The sequence below is a fragment of the Lolium perenne genome, chromosome 7 (genome assembly GCF_019359855.2).
Source record: "Lolium perenne isolate Kyuss_39 chromosome 7, Kyuss_2.0, whole genome shotgun sequence".
Classification (NCBI taxonomy): Eukaryota; Viridiplantae; Streptophyta; class Magnoliopsida; order Poales; family Poaceae; genus Lolium; species Lolium perenne.
The window spans coordinates 190,276,861-190,292,954 of record NC_067250.2 but is presented as its reverse complement, the minus strand read 5'-3'; positions in this window follow the sequence as shown (position 1 = coordinate 190,292,954).

Below are 16,094 nucleotides of genomic sequence, written 5' to 3'. Positions count from 1 at the left end.
GCTACTAGCATGTACTCCTTTCCTCCTGGCCAAGATTTGTGTAACTTGCCCACCATATCAAGTCCCCATTGGGCAAAAGGCCACGACAATGGTATTGGTGTTAATTCTGCTGCTGGAGAGTGAGGTTTTGCGGCAAACCTTTGACACGCGTCACAAGTTCTTACTATTTCCTTGGCGTCCTCGATTGCTGTCAACCAGTAGAATCCTGCCCGAAATACCTTGGCTGTAATAGCTCGACTACTTGCGTGGTGGCCACATATTCCTTCGTGTACATCCTTCAGAATTATTCTTCCTTCTTCGGGTGTGACACACCTTTGCAGGACGCCTGAAATGCTTCGCTTGTACAATTCTCCTTTGACCACCGTGAAAGCTTTGGAGCGTCGAATTACTCGCCTTGCCTCAACTGGATCATCGGGTATTTCTTTCCTAAGGATGTATGATATGTACGCCTGCATCCATGGTACCTGTATCACCATGACCAGGTCCTGATCTTCTTCCTCTTGCTCTTCCTTGGCAGCCCCCGAGGGTTTCTTCTCCTTCTTTTTTGATTTTGTTGATTTTGTAGATCTCTCTGTTATCTCTTCCCTAAATACACCTGGCGGGACTGCAAGGCATTGCGACCCGATGTTTGCAAGAACGTCGGCTTCGTCGTTGCTCAATCTGCTAATATGATTTACTTCGCATCCATCAAACAACTTTTCGAGCTCGTTGTACACCTCCTTGTATGCCATCATGCTATCATTGACTGCGTCACATTGGTTCATGACTTGCTGAGCCACCAATTGTGAGTCGCCAAATATTTTTAATCGAGTTGCACCGCAAGCTTTCGCAATCTTCATCCCGTGTATGAGGGCTTCATATTCTGCTTCATTGTTAGATGCGTTAGGGAACGTCATCCGAAGGATGTACTTCAACTTGTCGCCTTCGGGTGATATGAGTACTACTCCTGCGCCAGCTCCTTCTAGTCTTTTGGATCCATCAAAGTTCATGGTCCAGGTTCTCGACAGGTCTGGAGGTCCTGTGTTTTGCAACTCCATCCACTCTGCGATGAAGTCCGGCAGAACTTGCGACTTGATTGCTTTTCTTTTTTCATACGTGATGTCCCGAGGGGAAAGTTCTATTCCCCAAAGGGAGACACGACCCGTAGCTTCTGGATTGTTTAGTATATTTGACAAGGGAGCTTCATTGACCACTATGATCAGGTGTGCCGAAAAATAGTGGCGCAATTTTCGTGCCGTTGTGAACACTCCATATGCTAGCTTTTGGTACTGAGGGTACCTTTGTTTTGAGGGCGATAAAACTTCGCTAACGAAGTATACTGGCCTCTGCACGCCGTGGAGTTTTCCTTCTTCCTCCCTTTCGACAACTAGCACCGTGCTCACCACTTGGGGCGTGGCTGCGTTATACAGCAGGAGAGGTTCCTTTTCCTTCGGTGCCACCAAAATTGGTGGTGTCGAGATTGTGCGCTTCAAATCCTCGAAAGCTCTGTCGGCCTCTTCGTTCCACTGGAATTTATCTCCTTGCTTTATCAGAGCGTAGAATGGTAACGCTTTTTCTCCCAGCCTGGCGACGAATCTGCTCAAAGCTGCGACTCGCCCCGTTAGCTGTTGTATTTCTTTCAACTTTGTTGGCTTCCTCATTGTTACGATAGCTTGTATTTTATCGGGATTTGCTTCAATCCCTCTTGCTGAGACTAGAAACCCCAAAAGTTCTCCTGCTGGGACGCCAAAAGAACACTTTGTCGGGTTCAACTTTAGGCAGAATTTGTCGAGGTTATCAAAAGTTTCCTTGAGATCCTCGATCAGTGTTGTCCCCTTTTTTGACGTTATGACGACATCGTCGATGTATACTTGCACGTTTTTCCCAATCTGTGTCGCCAAACACTTCTGCATCATCCTCTGATATGTTGCTCCCGCATTTTTTAGACCGAAGGGCATTGTTCTGTAGCAAAACACGCCGTAAGGTGTAATAAACGCGGTCTTTACTTCATCTTCTTCTTTCAATCTGATCTGGTTATAACCAGAATATGCGTCCAGGAAGGAAAGACGTTCACATCCAGCCGTGGAGTCGATAATTTGATCGATCCTCGGGAGGGGAAAGTGATCCTTTGGACAATGTTTATTGAGACACGTAAAGTCGACGCACATGCGAAGGACCTTAGTGTTTTTCTTCGGCACCAACACAGGATTTGCTACCCATGTGGCTTCTGTGAATATCTCTTTGATAAAACCAGCTTCTCGTAGTCGATTGATTTCTGACAGCATGGCTTTACGGTTTGGTTCCGAAAAACGCCGCAAAGGTTGTTTGATTGGTCTCGCTATTGGATCCAAGTTTAAGTGGTGCTCGGCAAGTTCCCTGGGTACTCCTGGCATGTCAGCTAGACACCATGCGAAGATTTTCTAGTTCTCACGGAGGAACTCGACGAGCGCGCTTTCCTATGCGATATCCATGTCGTTTGCGATAGATGTCGTCTTTTTCGGGTCTGTCGGGTGAATCTGCACCTCCTTAGAATTTTTCTCGGTATTGAAAGTTGATTCTTTATTTGGTCTTCCAACGTCTGGAAGCACGTCGTAATCAGTCATACTTTTTGACGCCAAATACTCAGCTTGCATCCCGAAAGTTTCTGATAGCCGGTGAAAATCCTTGTCACACTTATCAGCTAAGGCAAAGCTTCCTTTGACTGTGATTGGTCCCTTTGGTCCAGGCAACCTCCACAACAGGTATGTATAGTGTGGCACCGCCATAAATCTAGCATATGCTGGTCGTCCCAACAGAGCGTGGTATTGTGACGGAAAATCCACAACTTCAAATTCCAGCCTCTCGATTCTATAATTTTCTCGGGTCCCAAACTGAACGTCGAGATTGATCTTCCCCAATGGATAACTTGGTTTCTCCGGTGTGATGCCGTGGAACCTTGTGTCTGTTGGTTTCAAGTTTGCTAAGGATATGTTCATCTTCCTCAGTGTATCTGCATACATAAGGTTTAGGCTGCTGCCGCCGTCTATGAACACTCGAGAGACATCAAATCCCGCGATAACTATTTGGCAGAATAAGTGCTGACTGCCCTGGTCGAGGAACTTGCTGCGGATGATCTGCTATGGTGAAGCCAATATCTTGTCCTGACCAATTGAGATACTCAACTGTTGGTGGAGGCATTTTTTCTGCCATAAACACCTGTCGTGAGATTACTTTCTGAGCTCTATTGGATGGCCTTCCCTTCTGAATCATCGACACCGCTCCGTTGGAGTTAGGATCAACATAAGGTGGTGGTGGAGGTGCTGCCGCTATTCTGAGCTGATGCCGATTGTCGTCTGTAATCGCGGGAGGAGGTGGCAAGTGAATCTCGCTTCTGGGTTCTCGAGGATTTCTCTGTGTTGCCCGCGCGTTAGCGTTCTCTGCATACCTTAGCATTGCCTGAAAATTTCGACAGTCTTTCTGCAGGTGCCCTGACTGTCTTTTACCGTTGCTGTCGAGGAAAAAGTGCATTTGGCACGGTCCATTCATCATCTCTTCAGGGGACACGAAAGGCCTTGGGAACCTAGGCCCGCTATTTTGCCTGTTGTTGCGAGAGTCATCCCTATTATCACTTCGCTGTTCACTGCTTCTCTGATAATCATCTCTGTTGCTTCCTCCTGTGTTTGCCCGAAAGCCTGCCGAAATTTGCCCTGGAGCGTCATAGTTCGGGTACTGCCGAGGAAATCGTCGCCTCGGTTGATAGTTTCGACCACGGTCCTCCTCTGGCGACCTGTGCCGTTTGTTGTGGACAGCGTCTTCTCCATCTGCCCATCTGTTTGCTATCTCCATTAACGCGGATACTGTCTTTGGATTGGTCCTTCCCAAGTCCTCGACAAAATCTCCACGCCTAATTCCTGCGACAAACGCATCTATTGCTCTCTCGTCAGATATATTTTCTGCCGAGTTTTTGATGATATTCCACCTTTGGATGTACTTTCTCATTGGCTCATCTGGCTTTTGTCGACATGCTCTCAACTCCTCTAACGACGCAGGTTTTTTGCACGTGGATCTGAAGTTCTTGACGAACACATCCTCGAAACTTTCCCAGCTGTCGATAGATCCTGGAGTGAGTTTCTTTATCCAAGATCGTGCGGCTCCACTCAAATGCACCTGGATGCTTTGCATAGCTGTTGCCCTGGTTCCTCCTGTGAGCTTCACTGTCTCGAGATAATCCACTAGCCAATCCTCTAGATCTTGAGGGCCGTCGAACTTCTTGAAGTTGTCGGGTAACTTGAATCCTGAGGGGACTCGAGTTTTTCGGACTCTCCTCGTGAAGCATGGTAAACCGCACATATCTTTGTCGTTCAGCTCCGGAGATTGCCGATGATCCCTTCTGCTTTGCCGCGCTCTGTCGACCCTTGCTTGTGCTGCTGTGTCTCTTGCTCCACTTGGTCCTTCAGGTGCTGCCGCTGTTGCTGCTGCAGGTCGTGGACTATTTTGCCTTGCCGCTCCTTCGGGAGGCGTTGATACAAACGCTGTCCCCATAGCTCCAACTCCTGCTACCGCCATATTGTACAGTGTTTCCCTTGGATCACCTGGAGGTGGTTTAGATGCAAGGATGAAAGCATGTGTCGCCCTATACCCAGCCTCTGGTGTCTTGGGGATGATGTTTCCTCTTGTATCTATCGACATGAAGGACATGTCGAGGTTTTGGACCAAGTGCTCTCTTTCTGCTTCGGGTATATGTTGCAACCTTGACCTTGCTCTGTTCCGCGCCTCCCTGTGGCTATCACCCGAAGTTCTAGATTGTCGACTTAGATCTGCCCTCCTCCTGCTAGATGCAGAAGCTACCTCCTTTCTTCTGTTTAACTCAGCTGTTTGTTTTTCCAATTCTCTTGCAGCTCGTGCGAGCCTATATTGATATGCTTGCAATTCCTCTGGTGTGGCTGTGGTGGCCATTGGTTCTGAACCGTTCATAGCTCTCGCAGCTCTGTCCCACGCTGCTTGCGAAAGCTGAACTCTGTCTCGCGGCTGCGGCCCGACGTATTTATTGCCCAGGCCTTGTCGCAGATTGGAGGGATCGACGTATGGATTTCCCAGATCGTCGAAAGCCTCAGATGTTTCCTCTTGATCTTCAATGGCATAAATCTGATGATACTTTGTACTCAGATCTATGTTGGGTTTGGTGACCTCATCATTGAGATTGATGAAGACCTTGCCCACTGTGATAGATTTGTCGATGAAGTCGTAACTGTCGACATCGCTTATATATGAGTCCGCAGATGACTCAAACGACATGTCGCTGAAGATCTTGGCGAGTTTCTCTCTTGCTCTGGTGCTGACGTAGCGTGTCGCCGAAGTTTCTTCTTCTCCTGACTCGGTTGACGATGTATAGCTTGAAAAATCGGAATCGACCGCCGACGATCCCGACGAAATCGGAATTTCGACACGATACGATCCTTCCTTCTCGACGCGAAAGTGAAACCTTCCGAACGTCATCTCCATGGGCTCCGCCAGATACGCATATGCATCCAAACGGGAGGGTGGGTGAGGAACAAAATCGACAGGACCAGCAGCGATTTGTTTACCTCGATCCATTGCGTTGCTTGCGGTTGACGATGTCGAAGATCTTGAACATGCCATCGAGATCAGATCCTTACGCCTCTAGTTCCCACAGACGGCGCCAATTGACAAGGTATCAACTTTTCAATGCCTATGGATTGTAGGCTAGGGTTTAGTTGGAAGTAGAGGGCAAGTAGATCTCGAAGATTTCAGCCGAAAAGTACTCGACGATTATGAGAATTAGGGTTTGTAACAATGATTCGATTACCTCTTCGTCCCTCGACTCCCCCTTTATATAGGAGGCGGAGCCGAGGGTTTCGTTTTGTACAAGTTACAGAGTCCGGGATGGTTTCTAACTCATCCCGCCAGATTTACAAATAACACTTCCTATTACAACTCTTAACTTTCCTTAATATATCTTGGGCTCCCGAATCTTCTTATTCTTCGGGTATTGGGCCTTCAGTAAACCCCAGGTACTATCTTCGGCAGGCCCATTTGGGATGCCTATGTCAGTGATTGCATCTGATACATATATAATTGTACTTATGATGCAGATGAGTCATCCATGGATGTACGGTAACCGATGTGCTCCCGCTTTTAGAGAGGGCGTGAATTCTTTCCTGCTTGTGGCCGAGGCCAACAAGTCGAAGCAAGGTTTTATGTGCTGTCCATGTCTAAAATGTAAGAACGAGAAGGATTACTCTTGCTCAAGAGACATTAAGAGCCACCTGCTTCGGTTTGGATTCATGTCCAGCTATAATGTTTGGACCAAGCACGGAGAAGAAGGGGTTATGATGGAAGACGGCGATGAAGAAGAAGATAATGATGACAAGTACCGATCTATGTTCTCTGAATGCTTTGATACCGCAATTGACGACAATGAAGAAGAAGGAGGTGAAGACCAGGCATCGGATGATCCTGTTGATGATGATCTTCGTCGGGCCATTTCTGATGCAAGAAGAGACTGTGGCACGGATAAGGAGAGGTTACAGTTCGACAAGATGTTAGAGGACCACCACAAATTATTTTACCCAGGTTGTGAAGATGGTCATAGAAAGCTGGGTAGCATATTGGAATTGCTGAAATGGAAGGCAGAGGTCGGTGTGACTGACTCGGGATTTGAGAAATTGATGATAATATTAAAGAAGCTGTTTCCAAGAAATAATGAATTGCCCGTCAGTACATATGAAGCAAAGAAGCTTGTCTGCCCTCTAGGATTAGATGTGCAGAAGATACATGCATGCATTAATGATTGTATCCTCTACCGCGGTGAGAAGTACGAGAATTTGAATAAATGTCCGATATGTGGTGCATTGCGGTATAAGATCAGAAAAGATGACCCTGGTGATGTTGAGGGCGAGCCACCCAGGAAGAGGGTTCCTGCGAAGGTGATGTGGTATGCTCCAATAATACCACGGTTGAAACGTTTGTTCAGAAACAAAGAGCATGCCAAGTTGTTGCGATGGCACATGGAAGAACGTAAGAAAGACGCGATGATGAGGCACCCCGCTGATGGTCGGCAGTGGAGAAACATCGGGAGAGAGTTCCCGGATTTTGCAGGTGAGGCAAGGAACTTATACTTTGGTCTAAGTACAGATGGCATGAATCCTTTTGGGGAGCAGAGCTGCAGTCACAGCACCTGGCCCGTGACTCTATGTATCTACAACCTTCCTCCTTGGTTGTGCATGAAGCGGAAGTTCATTATGATGCCAGTGCTTATCCAAGGCCCAAAGCAACCGGGCAACGACATTGATGTGTACCTAAGGCCATTAGTCGATGAACTTTTGGAGTTGTGGGCCAAACCAGGTGTACGTGTGTGGGATGAGCACACGGAGCAAGAATTTGACCTACGAGCGTTGCTATTCATAACCATCAATGATTGGCCTGCTCTCAGTAACATTTCAGGACAGGCGAACAAAGGATACAATGCATGCACACATTGTTTAGATGAGACTGAAAGTAAATATTTGGGAAAAAACAGAAAAGTTGTGTACCCGTTCAATCGTCGTTTCCTTCCGCGCAAGCATCCCTTAAGGAAAAAAGGCAAGCATTTCGATGGCGAGGCAGACCGCCGTCCAAAGCCTGTCCCCCCGTAGTGGTGCTGATATATTTGACATGGTCAAGGATTTAAATGTTATCTTTGGAAAGGGTCCAGCGGTCGACACATTGCTCGAAAGACGATGACGGACATGCGCCCATGTGGAAGAAGAAATCTATTTTTTGGGAGCTTGAATATTGGAAAGTCCTGGAAGTCCGCTCTGCAATCGACGTGATGCACCTGACCAAGAATCTTTGTGTGAATATTCTAGGTTTTCTGGGCGTGTATGGAAAGACAAAAGATACACCAGAAGCACGGGAGGACCAGGAACTTCATAAAGGACGAAACGGCAATCATCCAGGGCAGTTTGTAGGGCCTGCCAGCTACGCTCTTACCAAACAAGAGAAGGAGATCTTTTTTGAAGCCCTATTCAGTATCAAGGTTCCGTCTGGTTTCTCGTCGAATATAAAGGGGATAGTAAATATGAAGGAGAAAAAATTCCAGAACCTGAAGTCCCATGACTGTCACGTGCTTATGACACAATTGCTTCTGATTGCATTGAGGGGACTTCTACCAGAAAATGTTCGACTAGCCATTGTGAAGATATATGCATTCCTCAACGCAATTTCTCAGAAGGTAATGGATCCAGAAACTTTGTCAGGATTACAGGAAGATGTGGTCCAATGTCTTGTCAGCTTCGAGTTGTTGTTCCCACCATCCTTCTTCAATATTATGACGCACCTCCTCGTTCACCTAGTTGAAGAGATTAGAATTCTCGGTCCTGTATTTCTACACAATATGTTCCCCTTCGAGAGGTTCATGGGAGTCTTAAAGAAATATGTTCATAACCGAGCTAGGCCGGAAGGAAGTATCTCAAAGGGCTACGGAACTGAGGAGGTCATTGAGTTTTGTGTTGACTTTCTTCCTGACCTTAAGCCGATTGGTGTTCCTGAATCTCGGTATGAGGGGAGGCTGACTGGAAAAGGCACACTAGGAAGGAAAGCAACGGTGTGGAGGGACAAGATTTCTTTCAATCAAGCACACTACACAGTTCTATACAATTCCAGCTTGGTGGCTCCGTACATCGAGAAACATAAGAATGTTTTACGAGAAATAAACCCGGGCCAGCCCGAGTCCTTGATTACACGTCAACACATGAATACCTTCGACAGTTGGTTGCAAAGACATCTCATTAATGACCCATCTGTTGTGGAGCAGCTGTACTTGTTGGCCAGGTTACCATCTTCAAACATATGTACATTCCAAGGGTACGAGATAAATGGGAATACATTTTACACGATCGACCAAGATAAAAAGAGCACCAACCAAAACAGCGGTGTCCGCTTCGATGCAAAGACGAGAATGGGCAGACCACCACATATTATGGATACATAGAGGAGATATGGGAAGTTGACTATGGTCCCACTTTTAAGGTCCCTTTGTTTCGGTGCAAATGGGTGAAGCTCAGCGCTATACATATTGACGATAAGTACGGTATGATAACAGTGGATCCCAACAATCTTGCGTACCTGGACGAGCCTTTTGTCCTAGCCAGCGAGGTGGCTCAAGTTTTCTACGTGAAGGACATGTCTAGCAAATCAAGAAAAAGAAATCAACAAAAGAATACATCAACCGAGGAGCCAAAGCGCCACATAGTTCTTTCGGGGAAAAGAAACATCGTGGGAGTGGATGACAAGACAGACATGTCAGAAGATTATAATAAGTTTAAAGAAATTCCGCCCTTCACGGTGAAAATTGACCCAAGCATCTTGCTAAATGATGAAGATTCTCCATGGCTACGGCGTAGAAGATCACAACACTAGATGGCGATGTAATAATGTATTCTTCATATATAGTTCCCAAGACAATCTCTACATTTATGTAGTAATGAGAACCCTTTCACGGGCTTGCATGGAAATTTTTCCGAGGAGCAGCTTCCGAAGATGCCGTAGGGCGTGTGCACCAACGACATCTTCGATAAGCTGCGCCACGGGAGATTTCCCAACCCTTTCCTTCATCCATGGGAATGAAACTGTGCTTGGCTTGTTGATCTGCTTGGCAAGGCGTATCGATGCTCCTTTTATAGGCACGGCACCGCTTCTACTTTGTCTTATTCCCCAGCGACAGGCCGTCGTGCGCTACATGCTTTATCTCATCGAGCAGTGCGTCCACCCACGCGTCCTTATCCTGCCGACAGCTTTAGTCGCGGTTGCAGCCACCAACCGTGACAAAAGGTTACCGACACATCCTTATCCTGCCGACAACTTTAGTCGCGGTTGCAGCCACCAACCGTGACAAAAGGTTACCGACACATCCTTATCCTGCCGACAGCTTTAGTCGCGGTTGCAGCCACCAACCGTGACAAAAGGCCCTCCTAGATAAGCCTCCCCCAGTCTTTTGTCGCGGTTTGAGCCTCCACCCAGGATGAAAGTTTCGCGCGCCACTTCATTCCCGCCTATTTTCTTCCCGCATTCCCGCCATTTTTCCACTATATATATGTAGGCTTGGACTCATATCTGCAAACCTCATCACTCTCTCCCATGGCTTCCATCGTATGTCTAACACCCCGGGAGGCGGAGGCGCTTTGCGCCTCGAACTACCCCTGCCTGCCCGGCTACCGCGTCCCGACCGGCTGGTTGCTGAGCGTCGGAGGCGTACCGGTCCCTCCTATCCCTCTTGGTGTGCCACGCGAGATGGCCATCACGAACCACTACTATTTCGAGCTCACGCCTGAGCAGCGGAGGAATCCCCAGTGGCATCCCGACTACAGCCCGACTTGGGACAGCTTCTTCATCAATCGGCGTGAGAGGGCGGTTGCCAGGTACGAGGAGGATGGCCCGCCTCCTTCGAACTTCAACGAGGCCGGCCGTCGGATGTGGTGGCGCGGCCGAACTCTCCAGAGCGTCCTGGCCTATCGTGGCCCCCGCCTGCGCTACCCTCAATCCCAGCCCACGCGTGCTCACCCGCCGAGGTTGGACAACCGCGACCCCGATGCTAGCGACGATGACATCGGCGACTATGATGACTACAGTGGCGAGTATTATAGGGTTAGGCACGACTATGATTGAATGGCTCCAACATTCGAATCTGGCCATGTATCTTAATTTTCAGTTGAGCTCTGTACTTTAATTTCAGTTCAGTCGTAATAAATTTCGTGTCAACCACTTTATTGAACAAACAACCGTCAACGACTTTATAAACTAAATTTAAACTAATAGAACCGACAACGACTTTATTGAAATTACAATAAAATAGATAAATTACTAGTCTAGTCTCAGTCGTCGTCGGAGGTTGTCTCCGTCCAATTGTCATCCCACCGAGGGTCGTCTTCGGTCCAAGTTGTATTCGGGTTCTCGAGCTCGAAGTTGGCGACGGCCCGACGGTGGCGCCTGTTGGACCTGCGTTGTGCCCTAAGGATAGCGAAGAACGCGTTGGTGTTGTCGACGTCGTTGGGGAACTGCGCCCTCCACTGGCGCATCAACTGCTCGTCGTGCTCGGCGATGGCGATCCTGCGCTGCACCTGGCGGTGCCGTCGACGGTCCTCGTCGTCGACGAGGCACGGCGGTGGCGCGAGGAACTCTGCCTCCTCTAGCGATTCAACATCCGGGAAGTTCATGTCGCGCCGTGGCCGCCGAAAACGCCACGCCGCCGCGTCGTAAGCGCGCGCCGCCAGCTCCGGCGTGTTGTACGTGCCGAGGGTGAGGCGGAAGCCACTGGCGCGTATCTCGGTGTAGAACCTACCGCTCGGACGCACTCGAACGCCACGGAAACCGGACACCCCTCGACGACGTGGAGGCATCCCGGAGATGAATGAGCAGAGGCGGTGGAGACGTGTGGTTGCGCCTGCACTCGTCGCTCTATATAGCGCACGCGGGCAGCGACGGGGCGAGGCACGTGGAAGCGGCGGCGACACGTGGCGAGGCACGTGTAAGCTACGGCTACGCACGTCGCACGCGGGCAGCGACGGGGCGAGGCACGTGGAAGAGGCGGTGACACGTGGCGAGGTGAAACCTTACTCGATGTCACTCCGCATATCATTAGGGGTGAAACATACACGACTACGTTCATTGTGAGATGCAACTAGTTATATGGATGTCATATTCATGTTCATTGTATTTTTCTGACAAATTTTCATATATAACACTTTTCTATTTGATTTACCATTTAAAAGTTATTGAAATAAGAAAAAACAAAAAAGAAAAAAATAAAAAATAAAAAAAACAGAGCTGATCCGTGTCCAACGGCTCCAGGCCGTTGGATTCAAACGGCCGGAGCCGTTGGATGCGCAGAGCCACGGATCGGCCGAACCACCCTTTTGTCGCGGGTGGTTGCTCAACCCGCGACAAAAGGCCCCCCCTTTTGTCGCGGGTGGTGGCTCAACCCGCGATTAAAGGGGGGCCTTTTGTCGCGGGTTGAGCCACCACCCGCGACAAAAGGGGGTCCGTATATAACGGCGCGTCGCGGGCGGGCCGCCCACCCGCAACACCCCGGAGGCCAACCCTAGCGAACTAGCGCCGCCCGGGCTGCCGATTTTCGCGCCGCGCCTCCGCCGCCACCGGCCGTCTTCCCCGCCCCTCGCCGCGCCTGCGCCCTCGGCCGCCGCCGCCGCTCGCGCCGCGCCTCGGGCCGCGCCCTGCCTCTGCGCCGCGCGCACCTCCGCCGCCGCCGCCGGCCGTCTCCCTGCCGCGCCGCGCCTCCGCCCGGCCGTCTCCCCGCCGCCCGGCCGTCTCCCCGCCGCCGCCGCGCCTCGGGCCGCCGCCGCGCCCACTGCAATCGAGGTAGCGCGCCTCGGGCCGCCGCCGGGCCTTTTTTTCTTTTTTTAATTATTGTAATTGTTTTTAATTTAGTTTTTACATTTCTGTTAGTTAATTTGTTAGTTGTTTTAGTTAATTAGTTGTTTAGTTAGTTAATTAGTTAATTAGTTGATTAGTTAGTTAATTAGTTGTTTAGTTAGTTAATTAGTTAATTAGTAGTTTAGTTAGTTAATTAGTTAATTTGTTAGTTGTTTTAGTTTTTATGTAATTAGTAGTTAGTTTAATAGTTAATTTGTTAGTTTTTATGTAATGTGTGATAGTGCAACTTTAAAATGATGAAGAACATTGTTATTTGAAGAAGGACACAACCAACGATTAGTCACTTAACCGCGAACTAAGATTCGATGGTATCACTTAACCGCGAACTAAGTAAATTCTTAATCGAACATATGTGTATTTTTTTTCTTTTTGCGAATTCATAGTAGTACTTTCTTTCCTTCCCTCGCGATCACTCGACGCCGCAACTCCCCTCTCTCTCCCTCTCTCTACCTCTCGCGAACACCCCCGACGCCGACACCGGCCCTCTCCTCTCCCTCTCGCGCAATCGCCCTCGTCCCGTGCTCCCTCTCCCTCTCGCGATCACTCGACGCCGCAACTCCCCTCTCTCTCCCTCTCTTCTACCTCTCGCGAACACCCGAGCATCTCGCAAACACGCGTCGCCGACACCCTCTCCCTCTCGCAAACACGTGTCGCCGATTAGGGTTAGGGTTTGGTTTGTGTTTGATTAGGGTTAGGGTTTGGTTTGTGTTTGATTAGGGTTAGGGTTAGAACATGTACTTATCGATTTAATTCTTTTGCAGAAACAATGGATCCATTCGAACGGGACTTGGAACAGGAAGACATGTTCGCGGACATAATCCGCGATGGTACAGAAGCCGACCGAGAAGACCGCGACTCCGGTGATGGAGAAGCCCGCGGCTCCGGTCATGGAGAAGCCGACGGCTCCAGTGACGGAGAAGCCGACGGCTCCGGTGACGGAGAAGCCGACGGCTCCGGTCATGACGAGGTATTAATGGAATTCTATATGTACATATGTATTGAGGCATTAGTATAGAGGCATTAATGCAATTCTATATGTATTCTCTTAGGCCTCCGAAGATAAGATAGAGAAACGAGGCCCGACAAAGAAGTTGACCAAAAAAGACCACTTCACAATTGAAGCTATATCACCGGAAGGCCAACCGGTGGTACCCGCGAATGTCGGAGTGAAATTTAAAAATCAGTGCGGAGTTGTGGTTAGAGATCGTATCCCGATCAATCGGAGAGAATGGAACAAGACCAAGAATGTGTCCGAAAATCAGGTTGCCGATAGGTACAAAGACACACTTTTCAGGGACCTCATGGCACATTTCACTTTGCCAGATTTGGGATCGGATTCTGAGAATGCTAAGCAGCGGGCGCTAGTGAAGAAATGGGCTCTTAAGAAGATGGGGGAACTTTTCCGGGCGTATAAGAACCGGTTATGGAAAAATTATAAGAAAGACAAGAAGCCTCCATTATTCGAGAACTACCTAGCGAAGCAGGAGCATAACTGGGAAGAATTTGTGAGGTACAAAGAATCAGAGGAGGCTGTGAACCTGTCAACGAAAAACAAGAAGAATGCAAGTGAAAAGAAATATCACCATCATACGGGGCGAGGGGGCTACGGAGTAGCCATGCCTAAGTGGGATGCACAAGAGGCTGAGATGGAGCTGAACGGGATCACTCCAGAACCCACGCGAGAAGGATGGGACACTAGGGCTCGAAATTGGTTCCTCGCGCATGGCTGTGAGTATGACATGAAGACAGGGAACATTGTTGAAAGTGACACCAGGGTTAGGGTACCCAGGCAAAAATGGATTGAAGTGACGACAGATATAAAGGCGGGAAAACTAAAGTTTGCTCCCGATAGAGAGAAAGACTTGCTGACGCTTGTCCTCGGTAATCCTGAGAAGGGAGGACGAACAAGAGGCTTCGGCCCTAGTGTTCCGTGGTCGCTTGGGTTTCCGGCCGACGCGGAGACTTATAGAAGCCGAGCGAGAGCTAAACAACGCCAGCTGGAGGTGCAGAATGACCGGATGGCCGAGTTCCAACGCCGACTTGACCAGCAGCAGCGGGAGCTTCAGCAGCAGCGGGAGATAAATGAACTAAAGGACGGTGCCCGCCAGATAATCCCGCTGACATAGCTCAGCGACGAGACAGCAGCGTGGCCGACTCGGAGGCCCCTCCGACCCGGATGATGATCGATGCCGGTCCAGGCGACCCCGTGGATGGAATCAAGGAGCAAACACCTTGTGATCTCCATGAGGTGTTCAGGAAGGTTTCTGTTAAGGTGGCGGTCGGCTATGTCTTACCGGCATTTGGACCTGAAGGTGAGCCGGCAACATGGCATGGCAATCCGATTCCAGCTGGCTATGCTCGTGTCGGGGTGGATTCAGTTGTCCCGTCGTGGGAGACATTGGAGCTCGATATCCCTGGAGGTGATGGGGGGCTTACACTCAGAGAGGTCTTTGGGAGAAATCATTCTCTGGGAAAAGAAGAACATCAGGCTGCCAGGCTGGGTAGCACCTAGTACCAGTCGTCCCAGCAGGTCACCATCACCTCCTCCAGGTGATCGCAGGCCACCATCACCTCCTCCTACTGATCACATGTCGCCACCATCACCCCGTGGGTACGACGTCGACCACGACATCGGTAGTCCATCTCCATCTCCAGCGCCGCCGCCTCCGCCCACTAAGACTCGGAATGCACCCAGCCGGAAGCGTTTCAAGAGTCCTGTCCGCAAGATGTCGCCCCTCCCAAAAGTACCAAAGGTTCCTCCCCCCGTCCTTACGATCGTACCCCGGAGGAAAATTATGCCATTGTTAAGAAATACAATTATGATTTTTTTCATAAGCCAAAACCTCTGCGCCGAGCCATACACAGAGAAGCAAATAGAATATGCTACTAGTTTTACGAACACACCATCGCAGTATGAGTTACACGAGAAGAAGGATGACTATACACGCACTCTTGCGAAGGTAATTGACCAAAAGAAGGATGAAAAGGCTAAGGAGAAGGACATTGCTGGCATGAGCAAATCATCAGCTGGAAGTGCAGCTGAGAAAAAGTCAAGTTCAACAAGTGCACCCCTCAAGGCCAAGCAAACGACAAAAGGCAAAAAGAGAAAGGAAGTTCCCCTCCTCGGTGCTCAGCCCAAACAATCGATCCCAGCACTCAAAGTGCTTAATGTTCCCAAGGTGTACCAGGAACATGGTGGTATCGATATGGAAGAAGCTGCAAGGCTAGCGGCTTCATGTTCAGTTACCGTGGAGGAATTGCTACTTGCAGCAGATGCTGCACTACCCATTGCTGATATAGCTCCTAAATTTGTCTACGGGGCCGACTTGGTCAGCAGAGAGCAGCTGCATAAACTGCCAACACATATGCGGAATTTGCATCAGTGGTACCTTGATGCATGCAAGGAGAACATAATGTACATCGTGGCGAGTATACCATGGGAATATTACTACCGAAAGGAGGAGATCCATATTGAGATGAATGAACTGCGCAGTTATTCAATCTAGATGCCCTCGACAAATCTCTCATGAGTTGCTATTGCTTGTAAGTTGTTAACTACATATAAGTTCATTTTCATTCAGTTCATGTTCGTTTTCATTGCATATATATACTCATTATATCTTATGTGTTCTCTTATGCATCGAAGATCGAGTGAATGCAAAAGTAATAATATTATCAATGTTGGG